The sequence below is a fragment of the Gorilla gorilla genome, chromosome 9, assembly GCF_029281585.2.
Source record: "Gorilla gorilla gorilla isolate KB3781 chromosome 9, NHGRI_mGorGor1-v2.1_pri, whole genome shotgun sequence".
Lineage (NCBI taxonomy): Eukaryota > Metazoa > Chordata > Mammalia > Primates > Hominidae > Gorilla > Gorilla gorilla.
Genome location: NC_073233.2, coordinates 16,338,082 through 16,350,379, shown reverse-complemented (window position 1 = coordinate 16,350,379; position 12,298 = coordinate 16,338,082). Strand labels below are relative to the sequence as shown.

At 36.5% G+C, this 12,298-nt stretch overlaps 1 protein-coding gene across 6 annotated transcripts in view; it reads left to right on the top strand.

The window, feature by feature from the left end:
• The window catches only part of SBF2 (SET binding factor 2), a 531,976-nt gene that overhangs the window by 344,053 nt on the left and 175,625 nt on the right, over nucleotides 1-12,298 (top strand). The window lies entirely within an intron of this gene.

The window sequence follows — 12,298 nt, the reverse complement described above, 5'->3', positions numbered from 1 at the left end:
CTTGCAGGAATAGGGTGGTATCATATTGTGGTTTTGATATGCAGGAAAGAGCCTGTGATTTTGAAAACTGAGGAATATTTCCATATTAGTGAGTATAGTGTAGACATGTGGTTGGAGAAGAGATGAGAACAGTAGATGGAGTAACCTATGGTTAAAGTAAGCAGATTGCATATGTACATTAATCTCTGCTACCACCCAAAAGCCCATTAAAACAAAAGTAAACCACTTAAAAAAAAATACATAAACCCACAGACAAAACAGGAGAGGAGACAACAGCAACATCTTAGAAACTAGAAAGCTGATAGATGAGTGATCTTTACTTAGCAGACCCGAGAAAGCCTTTTCCCAAGTAGCAGCGGGAAAAGCCTTGAAGCAGCCCAGTTTGCAAAACCCCAAAAGGCTCAGGAATTAGTAACATTATGTATCTCTGCGAGCAGAAGGACAAGGTGAGGCTAAAACATAAAAATAGAGGATTGGTTGAAAGCTGCTTAAGATTCTGTTGGATCCCCCTCCCAGTTCCTTTCTTAATTCGGTGTAAACAGCCAGCTGCCTCTCCTTTACCATGGCAGAAGATTAGATGTTTGTTTGTTTATGTATTTATTTTTATGAGAGAGAGGCTGTCATTGGCCTGGAAGATATTAGGTCTGGTTGAGGGAAATTCTGTCTTGCTGCAAACAAGGAGGTTGTGTGAATGCCAAATATTGAGAATGCCAGTGGGCTTTCCCCCTTTAGCTTCCAGGACTCTGGCAGCCTACCCTCCAGGCAAGAGACTGTAAAACTGTTCTCTGAGAAATGTGACCAGCCAAAGAGAAAAACACTTTATTAAAGATGTGGAGGTTGATGTTTTTCAGTAGAACAGCTCTCCCAGGGCATACTATAATGAAGCTGTCACTCAACAAGCTTCATCCATGTGGACATTATTTTCTTCTGTCATTCTTTGATTTACTTCTCCTTTCAGGGAATGACCTAAACAGAAGGGACCATCAAACAAAGTCATTTGCTGCTCCCCACCATTGTTCCCCCAGTCTGCTTTCATTTTCCATTTTTTCTTGTAAAAGAACCATCCAGTCAGCATTTATAATTGTCCTATCCTCTTCCTTCTTGGGTGCCTGTATCACTCTGCACTGCCTCAGATAATCTCAGCTTTTATTTGTCCATGAAACTGGGTAAGCCACAATCATGGTTGCCCTCTGGAAATAGACTTAAAGAAATTAAGTACATTTTTGAAATCACACAACTAGTAAATTAAAGCAATGAATTCTAAATGAAAATCTGGTATTTTCATTTGCCTCTTTAGATCCATCTTTAGATCTTCTCTCAGTCTAAAATTCTCCCTAGGCAGTCTTACTCATCTGCATTACCATCTCTTGCTTCTGCCTTCCAAATCTGAAGCCTAAATTCATCTCCTAAATTCTGCTACCACACCAACTTCTTAACTGGTTACCCTACCTCCATCCTGACCCATTTCTATAATATAACTGTTCTCCATTTCCCCAAAGTGATACTTGTATATTTCAAGTTGTATCTTTTCACTTCACAATTTAAAATCTTTTGCCTTCATAGTAAATTCTGATCTTATCTTGGCCCCTGCCTATATCTACAGTCTCATCGTTCACTGCTGTCAGTCCCCAGGCCTTACACATCTATTGCCTTTGTTTGGAACACTGTTTCTTCCCCCTTTCCTTTCTCCTCCCTGCTCCCTCAATCTTTCCTTTCCCTTGGCCAACTCCTACTCATCCTTTAATTTCAGCTTGGATGTCATTTCTTTCTGGAAGCCTTCCTCAGCCCATGAAGCCTGGATTGGTAGCGACTCTGTGCCTCTACTTCATCTTGTACTTCCCCTATACTATCCACGATGATCCTGCAGTAGCACTTACCACATATAATGATATTGCCTGTTGACATGTATATTTCCCATTTTGTCTGGCATGGAGTAGTCTCTCACTAAAAATTTGATGAATTAATAAATGAATAAATGAATGTATTGTAAGTAGCTGCTTACCTCAGCTGGTTAGAATTTTAGTCCCTATACTGAGTTTCTGTCCCTTCACAGGCCAGTAGCTTTTGCCCCTTTCTTGGCTATAATCTAATCATCAACCCGAGCCAAGCTCTACTCACCTTTATGTCTTTGTGCACAGTAATCTCTAGGTTAGAGAATGTTGACGGACATGTTGATAATTCATGACCTAGCTTGAAAGTAAACTTAAAGTTTACATACAGCTGGTCAATATTGTGCCAGTGGACAGGAGTGTCATCGATATATTTAAAGTGCAAATGTTCATACTGCTGAGTTACAATCACCATAGCTGAAGCTTACACATCTGTATTTTTTAATGTCCCACAAGTAAATTTGATATATACCTAGAGATGAAATATCAGTGTCCTGTTATCTGGAGTAGTCATTTTTAAAACTTTTTCATGTTCATTTCTGGGCCCCATCATCAGATGTTCTGATTTGTTAAGTTTGGGAAGGGGGAGATCAGAGCTGACATTTGAAACTTTTCAACAGTGAAATGGGCAGCTTTGTAGAAATGCCATCCCCATCTCATACAGTGTGCCATCAAACACACTTATAGTCATTTGTCAGGAAAGCTGTAAAGGATTTCTACATTGTCAGGGAGATTGGACTAAATGCCCTCTAAAGTGTCTCGTCCTCTGAATTTCATGATCTCAGGACACTTTTTTTTAAATCCCTGCTTACGAGAAGCATTCCTGGTTCTCCAGTTCATAACACAGTATCATCTTTGGTCCCTGCAAGGCCCCTTCCTTATTTTATTTATTTGTTTATTTTTATCAGCATTATGCTCCCAATCTCCCTCAAGCATTTAAATGTGCTTTTTTAATTGACAGATAAAGTTGTATATTTATCATGTGCAACATGATGTTTTGAAGTATGTATACATTGTGGATATTTTAATGTGTTCAATATATTATTTTCTATGCAGGTGTCCTTGAAAAATGTATATTGTTTACTACACGTGTATTTTAATTTATGTAAATGGTGTATTATGTATTTCATTCTGTTTTTGTCTTTTGTCAGTCAGCATTATGTTTTTAATAAAACGTGAATCTCGAGTAACTCTGATTCCAAAATCAGATAGATACAATATAAAGAAAGGGAAAAAAAAAACCCTTTTTCTTATGAATGTAAATGCAGAACTCTTAAGAAAAATATTGGCTAATCTAATCCAGTAGTGCATTAAAAAAGTAAAACGTCATAATATAGTGGAGTTTAACCTAGGATTCTTTCAGTGTAATGCACCCCATTAATAGATTAAAGGAAAAGAATTATGATTATCTCAGTCAGTTAAGAAAAGGCATTTAATAAAGTTTAATGCTATTTATTTAAAAGTTCTTAGAAGCTGTTATTAGAAAAGAGCTTCCATGTTTGGTAAAACCTACAGCAACGCTTGTAGTTAATGAAGAAACTTTATATGCATTCCTTTAAAATTAGAGCAAGACAAAGATGCTTACTATTACACTATTAACAGTGTTATTAGTGTGTCAGTAGCTGTCATTATTTTTAGATAGAAAATCAGATTTCTGATCCTCTACCTAGAAAATATATCAGAACAAACTATTTTTACTAATAAGATGATTCAGTTAGGTTTTCAAATATAAGATTAGCCTATAAAAATCAATAGCATTTATTTTCATCAGCAAAAAATAACTAAAAAGTAAAATTTTTTAGAAATTGTGCTTTCTACCTTTCCTGTCCCCCTCCCATTCCTTCTTCTTTTCTCTTGCCTTTCCTTTCTCCTTCCCTCCCTTCTTTCCTTCTTTCTTTCCTTGTCCAGGCACCATTAAACAGGCTCAGGGAGAGAAGTAATGGCAGCCAAATAGAAGCTGGGCCTTATACTTATAAACATTGAGTTTAAATGAGGTAGTATAGGTGGCCTAGTGAAGTCAGGATATTGTTTATCCTCAGAAGACAAAGCAAATAAGTAAATCTATTGAGGGTAATGGTAGCCAAGTTTTTCACAGATAGAGAAGTGAGCACAAATATGGAAAAGGAGAAAGCTAGAATGAATCATATGGTTTTGGATGAATTTAAGCTAATGATGCTTATCTTTTTATAAATACTAAAATAACAGGTGGAAATGTGGGTATATGTCTATGTGTATATGAGGGGAGGAGTTAGGAATGCATACATATATTTCCTGGCTCTGTTCTGAGAGAGTCTGGCAACAGAGACACCCTATAGCAATGAGCATGTCTAGTGTCCAGATCTTAGTTTCTAAATATGAGTCTACTAAAAGGAACTAGGAATTCTTGAAGAAATGGCTAGCAGCAGGAGTAGGGCAAGGAAAATATAAGAAGGGCTTGAACATCTTTTTATTTCAGAAAGTACAGAAGTACTTAAAGAATCAATGAACTCTAGTTGGATTTTTAAAAACTGTGGTTAAATATATATAACATTAAACTTACTATTTTAACCATCCTTAAGTATACAGCTTAGTGGCATTACGTATATTTATATTGTTGTGCAAATGTCACCACCATACATCTCCATAACTTTTTCCATCTTCCCAAACTGAAACTTCCTATCTATTAAATGATAACTCCCATTTCCCCCTGCCCCCAGCTCCTGGCAACCACCATGCTACCTTGTGTGTCTATGAATTTGGCTACCCTAAGTACTTAATATAAATGAAATCATACAGTATTTGTTCTTTTGTGACTGGCTGATTTAACATAATATTGTAGCATGTGTCTGAATTTCCTTCCTTTTTAAGGCTAAATAATATTCCATTGTATGTATATACCATGTTTTGTTTACCCGTTCATCTGTCAGTGGACACTTTGGGTTGCTGTCACCTTTTGCTTATTGTAAATAATGCTGCTATGAACATGAGTATGCAAACATCTCTTCAAGCTCCTGCTTTCAGTTATTCTGAGTATACAGCCAAAAGTAGAATTGCTGGATCTTACGGTAATTATCCTTTTAATTTTTTGAGGAACTGTTATACTGTTTTGCGTAGTAGCTGCATCATTTTACATTCCCACCAGCACAAGGGTTTCAGTTTCTCCATATCCTCACCAACGCTTGATTTTTTTTTTTAATAGTAGCCATCCTAATGTATGTGAACCGGATATCACATTGTGGTTTTGATTTGCATCTCCCTAACGGGAGTGGTGTTGAGCATCTTTTTGGTTCGTGATAGTATGAGCAAGCTGCAAGAGTACCTGACCCTACATTGACCTCTGAGCATAAGCATAGATGCCGCTTCACTTCCACCTTCCAATCACAAAGTGACACTAACAGCACCATACAGAGAAAGGAACTAGAGGTAATGTAGTACCAGCTTAGCTAAATTGACAGTATATAGTCACCACACTCTTCTTCCCTGTCAGCATCTAATTTAACCTAAAAGACCTGTGAGGTTGTGAACTCAGTGTGTCTTGTTAGCTGAGTCAGCTAAAAGATTAGACTTTGTATATTATATTTAGACATCTCAGCACTGCAGCTGCTATATCTTACTTGATTTATCTTTTAGAGCGGTCATAGACATTTTTCTGTTCCCTTACCTGAAACTCGTGATAGGAATCTAAAGCCTGAGCTCATTGTGATCTTTCTCCAAATTCTCTAGCACACTTTAAAACAATGGACTAACCCCATTGTTCTTATTTGAACTAAAATATTTTATGGCAGTAACTATTTGGTTATCTGTAGGCACTTGATTATAGTTGTCCATAGGTGATAATTTATTTAATTAATTGTTTTGCCATTGCATGCCATGGACTACCAGTTTCTCATTAACCGCTGGCAAAAAACGTATTAATGCTTTTCAGTCTAATTAGATCAAATAACTAATTCTAGATTCCAGTCCTTAAGTTTCATTTCTCCTAAAACAACTTTTGTTACAGGTTAGGAAATTCCTTAAGTAATACTCTTTATTTTCTGCAAGTCTTTATTATACTTATCCCAGTTATATCTGTCTAAATGTATAGAAAAGACTCACAGTAATTTCCAAATATTCTGGATAATTGCTTTTGCAAGTAGAATTTCAAATAGTATCTTACCTAGTTATATCAAATTGTATTAAGTGTTTGTTATACATATATAAGTGTTTGTTAATAGAAATATAGGCCAGGTGCAGTGGCTCAAGCCTGTAATCCCAGTACTCCGGGAGGCCGAGGCGGGCGGATTACCTGAGGTCCGGAGTTTGAGACCAGCCTTACCAACATGGAGAAACTCCATCTCTATTAAAAATACAAAATTAGCCAGGCATGGTGGCGCATGCCTGTAATCCCAGCTACTCGGGAGGCTGAAGCAGGAGAATCGCTTGAACCTGGGAGGCAGAGTTTGCCATGAGCCGAGATCGCACCACTGCACTCCAGCCTGGGCAACAAAAGTGAAACTCCATCTCAAAAAAAAGAAAAAAAGAAATAAGGAAAAAAAGAAATGTAATAGCCTGTCAGCAGTTGTAGATTTGGCATTTTTTTCCCCAATTTTTATTTCAGGTTCAGGGGGTGCATGTGCAGGCTTGTTATGTGGTTAACTTGCGTGTTGCTAGATTTTGTATGATAATGGCCTCCAGCTCCATCCATGTTGTTGCAAAGGACGTGATTTCATTTTTGTATGGCTGCTTAGTATTCCATGGTGTATGTGTACCACATTTTCTTTATCCAGTCCACCATTGATGGGCATCTCAGTTGATTCCATGTCTTTGCTGTTGTGAATAGTGCTGCAATGAACATACAGGTATACTTGTCTTTTTGGTAGAACGATTTATATTCCTTTGGGTATATACCTAGAAATGGAATTGCTGGGTTGAATGGTGGTTCTGTTTTAAGTTCTTTGAGAAATCTCTTACTGCTTTCTACTGTGGCTCAGCTAATTTACATTCCCACCAGCAATGTATAAGCATTCCCTTTTCTCCACAACCTCACCAACATCTGTTTGTTTTTTTTTTAACTTTTTAATAGTAGTCCATTCTGACTTGTGTGAGATGGTATCTCATTGTGGTTTTGATTTGCATTTCTCTAATGATTAGTGATGTTGAACATTTTTTATATACTTGTTGGCCATGTATATGTCTTCTTTTGAGAAGTGTCTGTTCATGTCCTTCGCCTATTTTTTATTATTTGGGTTTGCTTGTTGGTTTAAGTCTCTTTTAGATTCTCGATATTAGACCTTTGTCAGATGCATAGTTTGTAAATATTTTTTCCCATTCTTTAGGTTGTCTGTTTACTCTTTAGATAGTTTCTTTTGCTGTGCCAAAGCTCTTTATTTAGATCCCACTTGTCTATTTTTTATTTTGTTGCAACTGCTTTTGGAGAATTCACCATGAAACTTCTGTGCCAAGGCTTGTGTCCAGAATGGTATTTCCTAGATTTTCTTCTAGGGTTTTTATAGTTTTAGGTCTTACATTTAAGTCACTAATCCATTTTGAGTTTATTTTTGTATATAGTGAAAGGAAGGGGTCCAGTTTCAATCTTCTGCAAATGGCTAGCCAGTTATCCTAGCACCGTTTATTGAATAGGAAGTCCTTTCTTCATTGCTTGTTATTCTTGACTTTATTGAAGATCCGATGGTTGTAGATGTGTGGCTTTATTTCTGGGTTCTCTAACCTGTCTCATTGGCCTATGTGTCTGTTTTTGTACCAGTGCCATCCTGATTTTGGTTACCATAGTTTTGTGGTATAGTTTGAAGTTAGGTAGTGTGATGCCTCTGGCTTTGTTTGCTTTGGATGTTTGGCCTTTTTTTTGGTCCCATATGAATTTTATTTTTTTGAGATAGAATCTTGGCTCTGTCACTCAGGCTGGAGTGCAGTGGTGCAATCATGGCCCACTGCATCCTCAACCTCCTGGGCTCAAGTGATCCTCCTGCTTCAGCCTCCCATGTAGCTGGAACCACAAGCATGTGCCACCACACTTGGCTAATTTTTTATTTTTTGTAGAGACAGGGTCTCACTTTGTTGCCCAAGTTGGTCTCAAACTCTTGACCTCAAGCATTCCTCCTGCATCAGCCTCCCAAAATGGTGGGATTACAGGCATGAGCTCCCACTCCTGGCCCCACATGAATTCTAGGGTCATTTTTTCTAATTCTGTGAAAAATAACGTTGGTAGTTTGATAGGAATAGCATTGAATCTGTAAATTGCTGGGCAGTATGGCCATTTTAATGGTATTGTTTCTTCGAATCCTTGAACATGGACTGTTTTTTCCATTTATTTGTGTCATCTCTGATTTCTTTGAGCAGTATTTGGTAATTCTCACTGCAGAGATTTTTTCACCTCCCAGGTTATCTGTATTCCTAGGTATTTCACTCTTTTGTGAAAATTTGATATTATATGTGTTTGACTATTTGAGAATATCCATAATATGTAGTAATGTGTGTTTTTGCTAGTCAAACACGAGTGTGTAAACCTTGCTAATCACTACCCATTCTGAGTCTCAACTTGGTATTGTTTTCTAGTAGTCATTGTATGACCTGTGAAATGAAATCTGTAGTATTTATTAATATATGTTATGTTTAAAGAACAATAGTAAAATATATCTGTGTGCTCACCACCCAGTTTAAGAAATAGAACATGAACATTGAAGTCCTTCAGAGCTATACTGCAACTGCTTTCACTCTTCCTCTCCTTTAGAACCACTGTCCTGAATTTGGTTTAATCGTTTCTTTGCTTTTTCCTACAGTTTTACCCAATAAGGATGTACTCTTAAAATATAATTCAGTTTAGTTTTGCCTGATTTTGACCTTCTTGTGATTGGAATCATCCTGTTTATTCACTAATAAAATAAGTATTCATTGAGCAACAGCTTATAATATTCATACATGTTGCTTCATGTAGTTACGGCTTATTTATTTGCACTGATGTTTAAGCCCATTCTATTGAAGGATATTTCATTGCCCTGGCAATGAAAACGGTGTTGTAACTAAACACAGTGTTGTAACTAAACACAGTGTTGTAATGACCATTCCTAATAGATGTCTCCTGATGCACTTGTGCAAGAGCTTCTCTTGGATAAATACATAGGAATGAAATCAGAGGCAAGAGTATGTGCAACTTCAGCTGTGTTAGATTATAACAAATTATTTTCCAAAATGGTATTACAAATTTATACTCTGACAGCGATGTATGAGAGTTTCTATTGCCTCACATCCTTGCCAACTTTTAGTATTAAAAATTCTGAATTCTTAAATTCTACCAGTCCAGTGATTATAAAAGGACATATCATTGTAATTATCATTTGCATTTCCCTGATGACTAATAAATGAAACAATTTTTCATGTTCATTGGCTTTGCATGTTTTCTATGTAAGGAAATGCCTTTTGCTTCTTTTGCCCTTTTTTCTTTTGCATTGTTTCTTTTTTTTCTCATTGATTTATGGGAGTTTTTAGTATGTTCTGAATACCAGTCCTTTGATACTTATACATGTAGCTGGTATTTCTTCCTAGTTTGTGGTTGTCTTTTCTCTGTCTTTCTGATGTCTTTTGGCGAATATGTTTGTAATTTTAATGTCATCAACTTCATTAATCATTTCCTTGATGTTTTGACACTTTTTGTGTCTTGTGTAAGAAATCCTTCACTATCATGAGGCCATAAAAATATTCTCATACTCTCTTAAAATGTTTAGTTGTTTTACCTTTCCTATTTAAGTCCTTAATCTATCTGAAATTGATTTTTGTGAATTGTGTGAGGTAGAGATCCAGTTAATTTTTTGCAAATGAATAACCAGTTGCCCCAGAAGAATTTATTTCATACTGTGTCTTTTCACCACTGATTTGCAATAACCCCTTTTTTATATATCAGATTTCTATAAATATGTGACTCCATTCAGGATTTCTATTCAGTTCATTCGCCTATTTATGTAAGAGCATCACAATCTTTCTTTCTCCTTCCTTCCTTCTTTCTTTCTTTCTTTCTTTCTTTCTTTCTTTCTTTCTTTCTTTCTTTCTTCCTTTCTCTTTCTTTTTCCTTCTTTCCTTCCTTCGTTCCTTCATTCTTTCTTTCTCTCTTTCTTTTCTTTTCTTTCTTTCTTCCTTTCTTCCTTTCTTTCTTTGTTTTTTTTTGAGACAGGGTCTTACTCTCTTACTCTGTCGCCCAGGCTGGAGTGCAGTGATGTGACCATGGCTCACTGTAGCCTCTGCCTCCTGGGCTCAGGTGATCCTCTCACCTCAACCTCCCTGGTAGCTGGGTCTACAGGTGCACGCCACCATGCCTGGCTAATTTTTTGTATTTTTAGTAGAGACAGGATTTTACCATGTTGCCCATCACATAGTTTTAATTAAAGTTTTATAATAAATTTTAATATCTACCAGGGCAAGCCCCCATGCTGTATCTTCCTAAGAAATGTCTTCTGTATTCTTTCCCCTTGTGTTTCCATATCATCTTAGAATAACCTTATTCACTTCCGTGAGAGTCTCTATTGGAACTTAAATTAAGATTACATTGAATCCATAGATTAATGTAGGAAGAATTGACATTTTGCAAGTCTTCCTATCTATAAACATAGTATTGTACATCTAGATCTTTAATGTCTTTCATAACACTGTATGGGCTGGGCACAGTAGCTCATGCCTGTAGTCCCAGCACCTTGGGAGGCCTAGGCAGGAAGATAGCTTGAGCCCAGCTTGGACAACATGGCGAAACCCTGTCTCACAAAAAATACAAAAATCAGCCAGCCATGGTAGCGCACACCTGTAGCCCCAGCTACATGAGAGGCTGAGGTGGGAGAATCACTTGAGCCCACTCGAGGGTGCAGTGAGCTGTGATTGTGCCACCGCACTCCAGCCCAGGTGACAGTACGAGACCCTGCCTCAAAAAATACATGTATGATTTTTCTCCATGAAGGTCTCATACATATTTTGTTAAATTTATTGTTAGGTGCCCTGTTTTGTTGTTGTTATTGTAAATGCTGTCTTTTAAAATTGCATTTTCTAATTGTTTTTTTTAATATATAGAAATACAGTAAACTTATCTATTAATATTGCAAACTTCCTTAATTCTAGTAATTTGCCACATATTTTTTTCTGTTTTCTATGTTGGCAGTCATATCATCCAGTAATAGGAATGGTTTTTACCTCACTTTCTAAACGTTATATATATATATATATTTTCTTTCTTATTTTCTGGCAGGGACCTATAGTATAACATTAAATAGAAGTGACAGTAAGTGCCTTTCTTTTAAAGTTTAATCATTAAGCTTTATCTGTGCTAAAAGTTTTGGTAGATATTTGCTATCAGGTTATTAAGTCCATTTCCATTCCTGGTTTAAGAGTTTTTGTCATAATAGGTGTCAGTTTTATGAAATGCTTTTTGTACATCTCTATCTCATTCTTAATGTACAATTATTTTCATGATTGAAATCAGTTTATAATTTCTCAAATACTCCTTGACTGGTATTGGAGCTAAGTTATACTAACGTCAAAAAATGAAATAGGGAGTATTCCTCTGTATCTCTTCTCTGAAACACTTTATGTTAGAGCGAAATCGTGTGTTCCTTGAAAGTTTGTTAAAACTCACCAGTAAAGCCACCTTAACCTAATGTTTTCTTTGGGATAATTTTTTTTTTTTATTTTTACTGAAGAGACAGGGTCTTGCTCCATTGCCCAGGCTGGGGCTGGAATGCAGGGGTGGGAATCATAGCTTACTGCAGCCTCAAACTTATGGGCTCAAGTGATCCTCCCACCTCACTCTCTTGTGTAGCTGGGACCACAGGCATGCACCACCATACACAGCTAAGTTATTTTTAAATTTTTTTGTAGAGACAGGGTCTCGCTTTATTGCCCAGGCTGGTTTTGAACTCTCAAGCAGCTCTCCCACCTTGGCCTCCCAAAGTGCTGGGATTACAGGCATGAGCCACCACATCCAGCCTTTGGGAGAATATTTTTAATTTCTAATTATAGTCTCTTCAGGTTTTCAACTTTTCTTGAGTTCATTTTGGTAATTATTTCTTAAGAACATGTCTACTGATTAGTGGCTTTTTTCTTTTTTAAAATTAGTTTTGTCCATTTTATTAGTCTATAAACTCTTTGCCTTTGTATCTTTGCTTTCTGTCTAATTAATTTCTTTTCTATCTTTATTATTTCCATTCATCTAAGTTTTTCACTTGTTCTATTATTTTTGACTTCTTGTGCTGCAGGTTTAAGAGGTTCCCAAATTTTCTGAGTTCACAATGAGTCCTTAGTATCTCAGTAATATTTTCTTGGTGCCACCTGGGCCAAACCAAATACCTGACAGCTTCATTTAGTAAATCTTTCAGGCAAAGTAATGTGTATTATATTCCTACAACTTAATAGCCATTTGGGAAAAAATATACACTTAAATTTTTTCAAAAATAGTAATA